This window comes from Eriocheir sinensis, chromosome 62, assembly GCF_024679095.1.
Source record: "Eriocheir sinensis breed Jianghai 21 chromosome 62, ASM2467909v1, whole genome shotgun sequence".
In the NCBI taxonomy this organism is placed as follows: Eukaryota; Metazoa; Arthropoda; class Malacostraca; order Decapoda; family Varunidae; genus Eriocheir; species Eriocheir sinensis.
This window is the reverse complement of record NC_066570.1, coordinates 6,130,492-6,143,096: the sequence shown is the minus strand read 5'-3', so window position 1 is coordinate 6,143,096 and position 12,605 is coordinate 6,130,492. Positions and strand designations below refer to the sequence as shown.

Below are 12,605 nucleotides of genomic sequence, written 5' to 3'. Positions count from 1 at the left end.
CATTTCCACGCGTCATTCCTTTTTGGCCCTAGGCACGGGCACGCCACACAGGCACAGGTCCGTTCGTACAGCAGGACTGGCATCTTACATTCCCTCTTTGCCACTTTAAGAAAGACTTCACCCATATTTGCCTATTTTATGAAGTTTTAAACCCATTTTTGCCCATTTCCAAAGGCCTTCGACCGTATTGGTTTATTTTGTTAAGTTTCCCATCGCTTCTTCACCTGACCCTGGCGTCTTTCCGCCCACTGACCTTCATTTAAGGCAGCGGCCCCCGATCTCACTCCCCATGGCGGCCGTCCATTCCTGGTGGCCGTGGCTGCATCCCCCCACTGCTTGATGGGTCGTGAGCACCCGGGAAGTGGCTGCGACCCACGTAAAAATCTTCGTGAAAACAGTGAGAGGTCCCACCGAGACTCGAACTCGGATTGTTGGATTCAGAGTCCAAAGTGCTAACCATTACACCATGGGACCGTGAAGGTGAAAGCTGAACTGTGGACTGATAACTTGATGTCCACTCATGTGTTGTGCTCAGGTGCTGGAGGGGCTATGAGGAGGCGTGGGTCGTGGGTCTGTGAGTGGTTGTGCCTGCGTTTCTGTGTCCCGTGCACGCCCAGTCACTGCGCGCCGCCTGAGCAGAACACGAGGCCTTCGATTACTTTCCTGAATGATACTTTCGTTCAGTCCAACAGTTCAGGATCACGGGGAAATGTCTATGTGGTTCCCTTCCTCACCCAGCCGTCAGTAATCCCCGGCACTATTAACACTGGACGGTTGGCATAGATTTTGAAGTTATCAGACGCTCAGAGAGAAAGACTGGTAATATAAGACACTTTAACTTCTCACATCAACTATTTCTGTAAGTTAAAGAGGAGGTCAGTCGGGTTCTAATGAGTGTTTCTTTAGGTCCACCAGGGTCATAAAACTATCCCTGGAAATGCCCACAACTCCTACGAAAGCCTTGCCAATTATGTGAACTTGGACGACGAAATGATTCAAAATACGACCCAAAAAGTCTTCTCCCATAGACTTTACTGCTGAAGCCATTTATAAGGGTTCGTGCTGCTAATACCGCGTAATACCTCATATGAAAACCCACTTTGGCCGACATTAAAATTGAACTCTTGATGTTTTGATACTTGAACCCGATTGCATCAGTCCCCCTTGAATATTGACCAACGTTCACAGTTTTCTATCGGCCAGTCTCCTCACCCGTTTTCTATGGAGGCCACGCAGCGCTCTCCTCCCTCCCTCCCCTCCCAGCCTTCCCTCTCTCCCTTCCTTCCTTTCTCCCTAGTAAGTAAGGGGAAACTGACTCTTTATATCCCTCGGCTTTCCCCTCCTTGGCGGCCGTCCGAGGTTTCCCTGCCCTCGCCGCTTCCGCTCCCCAGGCCCGGCCAGCCTCGTGTTTCCCTCGGTACAGGAAGTAGCCTAACAGCAATACAAAAGGTTAGGTTGGTCCACAGATATCCGGCCTTGAGCCAATCAATATTTGTTGATATCCACACCGGCGGGGGACGAGGGGCGGGGGTGGGCAGAGGGTGCGTGGGGTGAGGTGTTGGGATATTGGTGGGTTGTAGGGGAGCGAGGGAGGTGCTGTGAGGGAATGTATGGGGTGTGGAGGGTGGAAGGGTGATGGGTGTGTAGGAGTGAGGGATGCTGTGATAGGTGTGTAAGGAGGTGTGAATGTGATGTTTTGGTGTGTGTGTGTGTGTGTGTGTGTGTGTGTAAGATTCGATTACCTCATTAGAAAGAGAGAGAGAGAGAGAGAGAGAGAGAGAGAGAGAGAGAGAGAGAGAGAGAGAGAGAGAGAGAGAGAGAGAGAATACGGAAATAAGATTCGCATACTCCATCAGAGAGAGAGAGAGAGAGAGAGAGAGAGAGAGAGAGAGAGAGAGAGAGAGAGAGAGGGAGAGGGAATACGGAAATAAGATTCAATTATTCCCTGAGAGAGAGAGAGAGAGAGAGAGAGAGAGAGAGAGAGAGAGAGAGAGAGAGAGAGAGAGAGAGACACACACACACACACACACACACACACAAACATATATATATATATATATATATATATATATATATATATATATATATATATATATATATATATATATATATATATATATATATGTGTGTGTGTGTGTGTGTGTGTGTGTGTGTGTGTGTGTGTGTGTTGCAGGTGTGCACGGGCCACCCATCATCATTATCCCGCAGATCATGCCATCGCCCCTCCCCGCCCCCCCGCCACTCCCTGACGCCGCCAGGCCCCTTATCGCTGTCCCGCCCGCTGGCCTTGCTTACGCGGTGAGGGCGGGGTGGGGCGGGCCGGGGGTCAGCCGGGGATGCCTGGGGCGGGGTAGGGCGGGCCGGGGGTCAGCCTGGGGTGCCTGGGGCGGGCTGGGGCGGGCCGGGAGCAGCCTTGTAGCGCTGGGGGCGAGGCAACACCCCATCTTATGAGGCACTTGTATCAAGGCCCCGCCCACTGCCATTCACCCCTTTGGCAGGCACGGGACAACCTGCCTCTCGAGCCTGGCCCCTGCCCTGCCCTGCCCACCCCGGCCAGCCGCCGACACCACCGGCCATCGACCTGGCCACGCCGAGACGCCCTCCCGCGCTGGACACACACACACATACATACACACCACCTATCATTAGTGGTTCATATACCTGCATTGTTTCTTTTTACTGTTCTTGTTCGTTCTTTTTTTATCTTTATTGACATATTTCCTCTTGTTCTTTACATACCTTACCTTTAGTTTTCTATTTTTTTTTTTCTTTCAACGTAATACATTTTCCTTCATTCTTTTTCTCGTTTGTTTGTCTTTTTCCTTTCTTTTTTCTTGTATCTTTCTCTTATTCATTTTCCTCATTCTCTCATATTCTTTACTTACTAGATATTGTGGGTTTTGTGACTCTCTCTCTCTCTCTCTCTCTCTCTCTCTCTCTCTCTCTCTCTCTCTCTCTCTCTCTCTTGTATCTATAAATTTACCTCTTTACTCGTCTACTAATTTATCAATGTACATATATCTTTCAGTCTTGTTTTTCTTTCTATTTGTAACAACTATTATCAGCCTTGTTTTATGTAGTAGTTATTTTCCATCATCATCATCATCATTATCATCAACTTCATCATCATCATTTAATCTTCTCTATTTTCATTTTTCTATTTCATTTTCTGTTACATTATATTTTTTTTCTTTCGTCTTTCTTTTCTCATTATGTCATTTTTGTTTTATGTAGTTTATATTTTCCATCATCATCATCATCATCATCATCCTTAGCAACAGCAGCAGCATTATCGTCATCATTTAACCTTCAAATTTCTTCTTTTAACTCGTTTTCTTTTGCATCATGTATATTTTTTTCTCCTCTTTGTTTTCTCATTATCGTTGCTCTTCATTATAACTATCGTCGTCAATATCGTTGCTCTTCATTATCACTATCGTCGTCATTATCGTTGCTCTTCATTATCACTATCGTCGTCATCACTTCCTGTCCCGCTCAAAGAGACGAACAAATATAAATGAAATAAACAACTAACTTAATTCCCCCCCAACCGGCCTCTTGCAGACTCCTTACGTTCTTATGTTCTTAAAAAGACGGTAAATAGTGTATCGAATAATTAACTGACCAAGTAAACGAATAGATCAATAATTAAATATGTATGGAAATGAAATACACAGATGAATAAAATGGTTTTGAAAATAGAAATACCAACAATAGTGATGATGAGACGAATGATGATGATAATAATAATAATAATAATAATAATAATAATAATAATAATAATAATAATAATAATAACAGCAGCAACAACAGGAACATATCATCGTAGAAAAAAAAAACATAAGAAAAAAAAGCAAAATAAGAAAGTATACGAGAGTCAAACTACGAAGGATTAAAAGAAAACAAAAAGTAACTGAATAGAAAACAAAATATTAACAGTAATAGCAACAAAAAAAAAAAAATCATGGCGTAGAAAAAATAGAAACAAAATTAAAAAAGAAAAAATGTATATGAAGGAGAGAGAGAAAGCATAAAAAACAGAAATGGAAAAGAAAAAAAAAAGTCCAGTGCTAAAGGACAGAGGGGCTGAGGGAGGGACGACCCCGGCGCCGCGGCTCCCTCGCCTCCCCTCTTATGCCCTCCTGTCGCTCCCCTCGGTGTGCCGGCGACGCCTCGGCCGCGCCTCGGGGGTCGCCGCGCCCCCGCAACAGGTTCGAAACGGGTTTAGTGACCGGTTCATAAGTTCAGGAAGTGAGCTGACAGGCCAACATAAGTACACATGCTTCCTCTTAATGTTAGGCCTCCACCCGCCTTCCGCCGCCCCCGCCTCCTCCTCCTCCTCCACCCACTCCTCCCGCGCCTCCTCCTCCTCTCCCTCCTCCTCCCCTCACCTGGCGGCCTCGCTCACTTGTCCCTGGCCGTGAGCACCAAGGTAACAGCAGTCAGTGTGTCAAGGCCTCGTCCAGCGCGCCAGGTCATGGTAACCTTCCATAACAATCCCTCCCTGTCCCCACCCGCCCCCTCCGTTTCCCCTCTCCCACGTGGCAGCGGGGGCAGAGGTAGGGTGGGAGGCGTTCTCCTCCTCTCCCCTCGGAACACGCGGCCACGCATCTGAGGAGAAGAGAATCCTCGTTGTTCGTCATGTCTCTCGCGTACCGTTAAGGCGCTACGGGTCTGTTTGTGGTGCCTGACGCCGAAGGGACACCTGGGCACCCTCCCTGGCCAGGACCCGCGTGCCCGGTGCCTGTGCCTGGTGCCCATGCCCTCAGCAGCGTGGCGGGGCTGGCGGCCGGCGGCAACCTCGTCCAGTGGCCCAGGTCGATATGCAGCCCCGTCCTGGAAGCAAGGCGGCGCCGATTGGTCGGCTCGGGGGCGTGGCGCTGCCAATCAATATCCGGCGGCCGCGGCTCCTCGACCCCTCGCCTGCACGCACCTCGGGATTTAAACTTTTATTTTTGCCCATGCACTTGAGTGTGAGAGCAGGTGTGTGCGTGTGCGTGGCAGCCAAGTGTGGCGGCGCCAGGCGAGGGCTGCGGCGCCAGGCCAGGAATCGCAGGAGCAGAGCCGCGCCAGCCGACAGAATGCTCCATTGGGCAACCTTTCTCCCCTCGGAAGTCCCCGTTTTCTGTGTTCCGAGGGCCAGGCGTCACCCCGGCGTTTATGTTACACTGTTGGATGTTTTTGACAATCCTGGAATGAAAGTAGGCAAGCGTGATTCCAGTTCTCAGTTCCAGAAAATCGATTCATAGAATTTTCGCCATCTGTGATTGGCTGAGGGGCACGTGACGCAGCCTCGGGGACTTGTTTCCTGCCCCCTGATTGGCTCCAGCCCTGGTGACGAACAATTCCAGGAAGTTCCAGGTGGCTGGTTGGCTGCGTGATCAGTGACGTCACGCATTCCAGGAGCGATTCTTGACTCTCATTGGCTGCAGCGCGTGACGTCTTGCATTCCAGAGATAAACCCTGACTTTGTCTCAGCTTGGAATGGTGACGTCAGGGTTCCAGGCCGGCCGTGGAGGCTGTGGTTGGCTGCGGCTGGTGACGTCATGGCTTCCAGGCGGGAGTTTGCGATCTCATTGGCCGCGAGTGGTGACGTCACAGCGAGGGGAGAGCCGCCGCCTGGGGCCTCCATCGGCTCGTTGACCCGCTGAGCACGTGGTTCCAGCGAGAGGGGGCGGCTGAGGGGACGGATGGGAGGGTGCCGACACACATGGAGGCTGGTGGGTAGTACGGACAGCATGAACACTTTATATATTCTTCTAATTAATGACATGAGGGCTTGCAAGGTGACGAGATGAGCGGCGACGTACATAAGAGACTATTTAACCCGTCCGCTGCGATTAGCACGTATTTGGCTTTCACTGGTAGCCTGGTAACATACACTCCCAGGTCTTTCTCTGCATCTGTGGTGGATAGTGGAGTGCTTTCCACGTGGTATTGGTGTGCTGGATATCCCCTCCCAAAATGCATGACTTTACATTTTTCTTCATTTAATTGTAGCAGCCACTTTTTGTTCCATTCCTGTAGCTTGGTGATGTCTTCTTGTAGGAAATCCGAAGACAAGGGCTTAAGTGTTAGTTGACAGCCTGACACGGTTGCCAGATAATCGTACACAGAGCCGCGTATTTACCGGTTTCTGGCCCATAACTGTTGCCAAGAAGTGTTATAGTAGGATATCAATGTATTATTATTATTTAATATCACCACGAATTAGGCATACAATTGTCAATGGAAAAACCCACGACAGATAGATCACGCCACCTTATAGGAATGTCGTCCGTCAGTGTTTACCGTCTCAGTTTTGTATACTTCGCACTCCGATGGTGCGTGGAGGTCACCTTGCACGTTACAGAAGCACCAATAATTAACCATTTAAACGATAACTATATATGAAGGCAGTTTTGGGTCGGAAATCGCGAAACATAAGAAGCAGAGTACGACAATCTTGGAACGTTGCAGCCTGAACACATTTTATTTGACTTCCATCTGACCTTCATGGCGCGAACCCTCTTAGGTCGATATTGTAAGACACTCAGTTCTCACATCAGCTGTTTCTAAAGGTCAAAGAGGGGGTCAGTCGGGTTCTAATGAGTGTTTCTTTAAGTTCATGGTACAGAAGAAGGGTCAAACTACCACCAGGGTCATAAACTACCCCTGGAAATGCCTTGTCAAATATGTGTTCTTGGGTGGCGAAATGTCTTGTCATACGACCCTTACTGTTGGGTATTTGTTGGGGGGTATGAGAGACTTTTAAGTAACTTTATTCTATTTTATTTGACTTCTGACCTTCATGGCGCGAACCTTCTTACTGTCGGGTATTTGTTGGAGGGTATGAGAGACTTTTATGTAACTTTATTTCATTTTATTTGACTTCCTTCCGACCTTCATGGCGCGAACCTTCTTACTGTCGGGTATTTGTTGGGGGTATGAGAGACTTTTATGTAACTTTATTCTATTTTATTTGACTTCCTTCTGACCTTCATGGCGCGAACCTTTTTACCGTTGGGTATTTTATGGAGGGTATGAGGGAATTTTATTTGACCTTATTCTTGCCTTCCTGTATGTTTTCCAAGTAACCGCTTCACTTTTTACACCCTGGCCGAAGCTTAATTGATCCCTGTATACAATCAGCAAACACGTGTATAAGTGTGTGTGTGTTTTTTTTTTTTTTTTTTTTTGTGGTTGCGTTTGGATCATCGACCATTTAAATGAGGCAGTCTGGTTGATTGACAGCCTTACCACCTTACATTTTTTTTTTTTTTACAGCAGAGGAGTCAGTTCAAGGGCATAACAGAAAGGTAACAAATGTGAAAAAAAAAAAGCCCGCTACTCATGAAAAAAAAAAAAAGCCCGCCATTTAACTCCTTTGTCTTTAACTTATAATGGCATTTTAACCCCCACTGCCTTCCTTCTATTCCCTTTGGCGGCTTTCTAAGTGTGCCGGGTGTTTGTCGATAGTCCCATTACCTCACATCTGCCTTCCATGTAACCCCTTTGCCTCTAACTCCTTATGCCCTTTTAATACTGTACAACCATATCCTCGTTCTTCCTCCTTTTCCTCAAGCTTGTTTACTACTCCTCCACTCGCTGCCACTCTTCGTCCTCTAGTTCTCTTTATCCAGCTCCACACGAACTTCCTTAACCTTCAGTAACACAGTCCACCCATATGCTCTCCTTCCTCTTTCTTTATTCCATGTTTATATAATATTCTTCCACGTCGCTGCTGCTCCCCCGTCCTCTTTTTTTATTTTTTTTTATTTTACTCCCTCCGCCTCCAGCTCCCCCTCTCCAGTCTTTCATAATATCGTTCATCCATACCATCATTCCCTGTACCTTACTTGAAGCTTGTATTCCACCTCCTCAGCACTGTCTTCATTGTCCTCCACTTTCTCTCCTTTGCTGTTTTAGATAATGCACCACCACCTCCACATTTAGGGTCGTATTGCAAGACATTTCGCCGCCAAAGAACACATATCTGACAAGGCTTTCGTAGGAGTTGTGGGCATTTCCAGGAGTAGTTTAATGACCCTGGTGGTAGTGTGATCCTTCCTCTGTACCGTGAACGTCAAGAAACACTCATTAGAACCCGACTGACCCCCTCTTTGACCTTTAGAAATAGCTGATGTGAGAAGCGAAAGTATCTTATAATACCGACCTTAGTTTCCTCCCTTAGTCATTCGTAATACTGTCCATCCGTGTCTTTATGTATCTCCCTTTACTCCAGACACATACGCTTCCACCACGCCCTTACCCCATTCCCATAATCTATGTAGTTCTTTATTCATCTCTCCGTCAACCTCTCCTTCTACTGCCTCTACACCCATGGAATCTCTCGCCCATCCATTCTTAAAATCTTCCACTACATTGTCTATTGATCACCTGTTTGTCCACTTCTTCTCCCGGGCTGTACACTGCTTCCACATCCTTGGCAGATCGTCCATATAGTATTCTTCAGCTCTCGTTTGTCCATTCCTCCAACTTGCTGCAGTCCAAGAGAAGATGGCGCCACTATAAACACTTGCCTGCGCCATGACGGGCCGGGGTCGAACACCATCCAGGCCCCTCAAGCAAGCCCACCGGCGCTATAGGCGTAGACGTAAAAAAAAAAAAAAAAAAGAAAAAAAAAGAAAAGAAAGAAGAAAGAAAAGAAAAAAGAAAAAGTGTCCATTTATCGCCTGCTCTTCCTTATCTTCTGGCCTGTATACTACTTTCACATCCATTACAGGTGTATATAACTAATTTGATAATATAATTCTTTAGTACTTATCTATTTTATTTCTACGAGCAGTATGTTGCGACATTTTTACTTTTTTTTTTACAGTCAAATTCTTAAACTGTCTCTTCATACCATAAAACACAACAAATATGTATTCGTTTCCCTCTCTTAAGTCTTCCAGAATTCCACCATCCATCTCCTCCCTACTGTGGTTTTCGACGGTCATGTGGGACTAGTGGGGAGGAAAAAACCCCATCTATCTCGTTACTTTTAAAACAATATCCATTTAATTTTTCTCATTTAGTAATCTCATTTTAGTCGTTTACCGTATTACATAAGTTTAGCTTGCATCCCTGTTCCCTCACGTCATTCCGAACACAGTCCACGCACCCCCTCAGGCATTCCACTTCTTTTAGTCTTTACCATATTTTCTCGCCGGCTTCCTTCTCTGTTTCCTCACGTCATTCCTCTCCTTTTAGTTGCATACCATAATACATGAGTCTGGCTTTCATCTCACTTCCCTCAAGTCTGTCCGAACACCGTCCATACACTCCCTCAAGCTTTCCTCTCGCCTCATGCCATATCACATCAGCCCGGCTTCTCCGTTCCCTCAGGTCTTCCATAACGTTGTCGAGTTAGAGGAACCTGAGGGAGGATGGTAGGAATAGATGTGTGTGTAGGTGTGTGAAGGAGTTGTGAAAGGAAGTGGACTGAAGTAGTTTCCTGTTATGCTGTCTATTCCTTCTCGTCTGGGTCGTGGAGGTGTTCGTTATTTACACTAGACTAGACTAAAGTTTGTATGATGATAACACTGCTGCTGGGGCTGAGATGATGACATGTGTGAGGCTGGGGCAAGAATTGGAGTAAAGTTTTGGATGCTTGGTGCTGATGATGCTATTGGAGCTGAGATGATAACATTTGTGAGGCTGGGGCAAGAATTTGAGTAAAGTTTTGGATGCTTGGTGCTGATGATGCTGTTGGAGCTAAGATGATTGGATGTGTGAGGCTGGGGCAAGAATTGGAGTAAAGTTTTGGATGCTTGGTGCTGATGATGCTGCTGGGGCTGAGATAATGTCAGGATGGGGCAAGAACGAGAAGAGAACAGATGATGCCGGTTGTGTTGGAGCTGAAATGATCATATGTGTGAGGCTGGGGCTCCTTGTGTGCCTTTCCCATCACCTGTCCTCACGCGGCAGGTTGGTTCCTTCCACTCTCGGCCCCGGCAGCGTGTATCCCTTCTCTGTGCGGTTATGTTGCGCCCACTCTCGAACAAGTCAGGTTAGGTTAGGTTAGGGTAGGTTTAGTTGCAGTCAATTTAAAACCACAAATTTGGCCCGTCGCTAAAGCCACAAATTTGGCCCGTCTCCGCTCCCGAGTTTAGTAATTTTGAGTGGGAATCACAAGGAGAGTATTTTCTAGAACACCCCGTGGTTAGTTTCGAAGCTACAGCCGACCCACAGGGAGATTGGAAATATGCGCCCCGACAAGCTTCCCCAGGGTGGCCATCGCTGCGCCTCTCTCTCAGTACTGTTTCAGGAGACACATGGCGACGCGAGGATTTGTTGCACCTTTATATCGAGACAAGAAAGGATAATAATGATAATGATAATAATAATGATAATAGTAAAAATAATAATCATAATAATACTAATAATAACAATAATAATAATAATGCAAGAATGACTGCATAATAACGTAGAGCTTGTAATCACTAGCACAATGAACTTATAATCACTGATAGCAATGATAATAATAATAATAATAATAATAATAATAATAATAATAATAATAATAATAATAACAACAATAATAATAATAAAGCACTTCGGGTACCGCTGTAAATTAACCAAAGAAAAGCGAAATGGGGCGCAAAAACGAGTGGCATTTCCCTTTTTATTTATATCAGCGTAAACGAGCGACTTTATTTACCTAACGAGAACACTTTAGGAGCAGTGCATAGCGGACTTTTTTGGCCTTGTCCATTTTTGACCTTAAGTTGTTTCTCTACTGTAAAAAACAAAAAAATCTCACAAACACAGACACAGCAATCAATACCGCCTTTCGTACCTGTGCACACCTGAACCATGGCCTTCTACCTGAACCCGCTCACCCAGACACAGTGGCGCTCGGGTCAGGCAGTCTTGTGTACTATTGCTCCCCTCTCCTCCTCCTCCTCCTCCTTCTGTCACCTTCACACACCTTCGCCCACCTCCAGACGTCCTTCAGTTCACCTTCCAACGAGTGTCTTCCTCCGGCTCTCACCTTGTCGCCTCCCTTGCCCAGGACGCGTTCGAGAGAGAGAGAGAGAGAGAGAGAGAGAGAGAGAGAGAGAGAGAGAGAGAGAGAGAGAGAGAGAGAGAGAGAGAGAGAGAGAGAGAGAGTGCACATCGACATATATGTATTCAATTTCAATATGTAAGATGTAAAATTAAGAAAGAAAAAGAAGAGAGAGAGAGAGAGAGAGAGAGAGAGAGAGAGAGAGAGAGAGAGAGAGAGAGAGAGAGAGAGAGAGAGAGATTTGATCCCTCTCTTCCCTGCCCTCTAATGTGTGTGTGTGTGTGTGTGTGTGTGTGTGTGTGTGTGTGTAATCTTTATCTTATCTTCTTCCATGGCTTGACACACACACACACACACACACACACACACACACACACACATTCCGTCCTCCCTGCCTGTGTACGTCTCGAGGTCATTGTCTTGCATTATGTAGGTGTTCGGCGAGTCTCTCTCTCTCTCTCTCTCTCTCTCTCTCTCTCTCTCTCTCTCTGCATTATTGCCTCTTGCTGTAGGATTTCGTTATACATTCCTCCTATTTATTAGTGTTTTCTTCCCTTGTACGTCCTTGCTAGATAAGACAACTGTGAATCAATATTATTTAAAACTCGCTAATAGTCACTCACCGTTTACCTTTTTCCCTTTGATTTGAGTTTGAGGTATATTTTAATCAATAGCGTTAAAACGGTTCTTTGTCAACCTCCCCCCTCCATCCTCCCCCCGTGAATTCGTGGAGGCAGTAACATAACTTAGTCCTACTATTACACAAGCTCTATTCACACCAGGAGCCAATGGAGATCACAGCAGACCTTTAAAGTATTGATTATTGCCTTATTGTCTTATTCAGGAGGGAACTGGATGTCGTCTTGCCTCAGTAGCAAAATATAAACAACGTCCTCTCTTTGAAGATACTGCACGGTGATAAGGCTTGCATGTATTGTCGAGTATCCCCCGAAAAAGAGCGTTCATTCTCTCTTCCCGGCGTGAGAGAAAACGCGCCCCACAACCAGACATCTGCACAGGCTTTATGTTATCCTGTTGGTCTGGTGTCGTCTAGATGAATACAGGTCAAGGAATCTGCTATTGTTATGCTAATGAGGTTAGTGCCTACGATCGGTAACAGGTTGATCTCGTATTTATGCTAAACAGGCTATCATAAGACCTCGCTGCTAAAGAGAACGCCCGCACACTCAGGCGAGGGTGACGTTGGTACGCATTTTCGCGCCGTGAGCAACGAACTCGGGTCCACCACCACCACCACCGCCGCCGCCTCCACTGGCCAAAAAGTAACTCATGGGTGACTCACTATGGCTGCCGCGGACTATGATTGGCTGAAATACCCTCACCGTCACCACACAGAGGACAGGACGATGCTACATAGCTACACGCCAGCACCTGAGGAACATATCACCACACGCTTCATCCTTCGTGTCCTTGTAGCCTCGTGTCCCTTAGCATGGTGGGAAGGACAAGGGAAGGGAATTTCGCTGATACACAGACGCTGAGACTTCCTGACTATGAGCTTCAGGGTCGAGGCGAGTGGTGACAAGGCCAGGCTCACGCAACTCACCTTCACAGCCCCGCTCCGCCCGCCGCACCCGCCCCCGCCTTCCTG

General features: G+C 46.7%; 1 non-coding gene across 1 annotated transcript; it reads right to left on the bottom strand.

Annotated features, from left to right (window-relative positions):
• Positions 1-402: 402 nt before the first annotated feature.
• Positions 403-474, bottom strand: Trnaq-cug (transfer RNA glutamine (anticodon CUG)). The gene has a single exon. It is a non-coding gene; the product is annotated as a tRNA-Gln (tRNA).
• Positions 475-12,605: the final 12,131 nt, after the last annotated feature.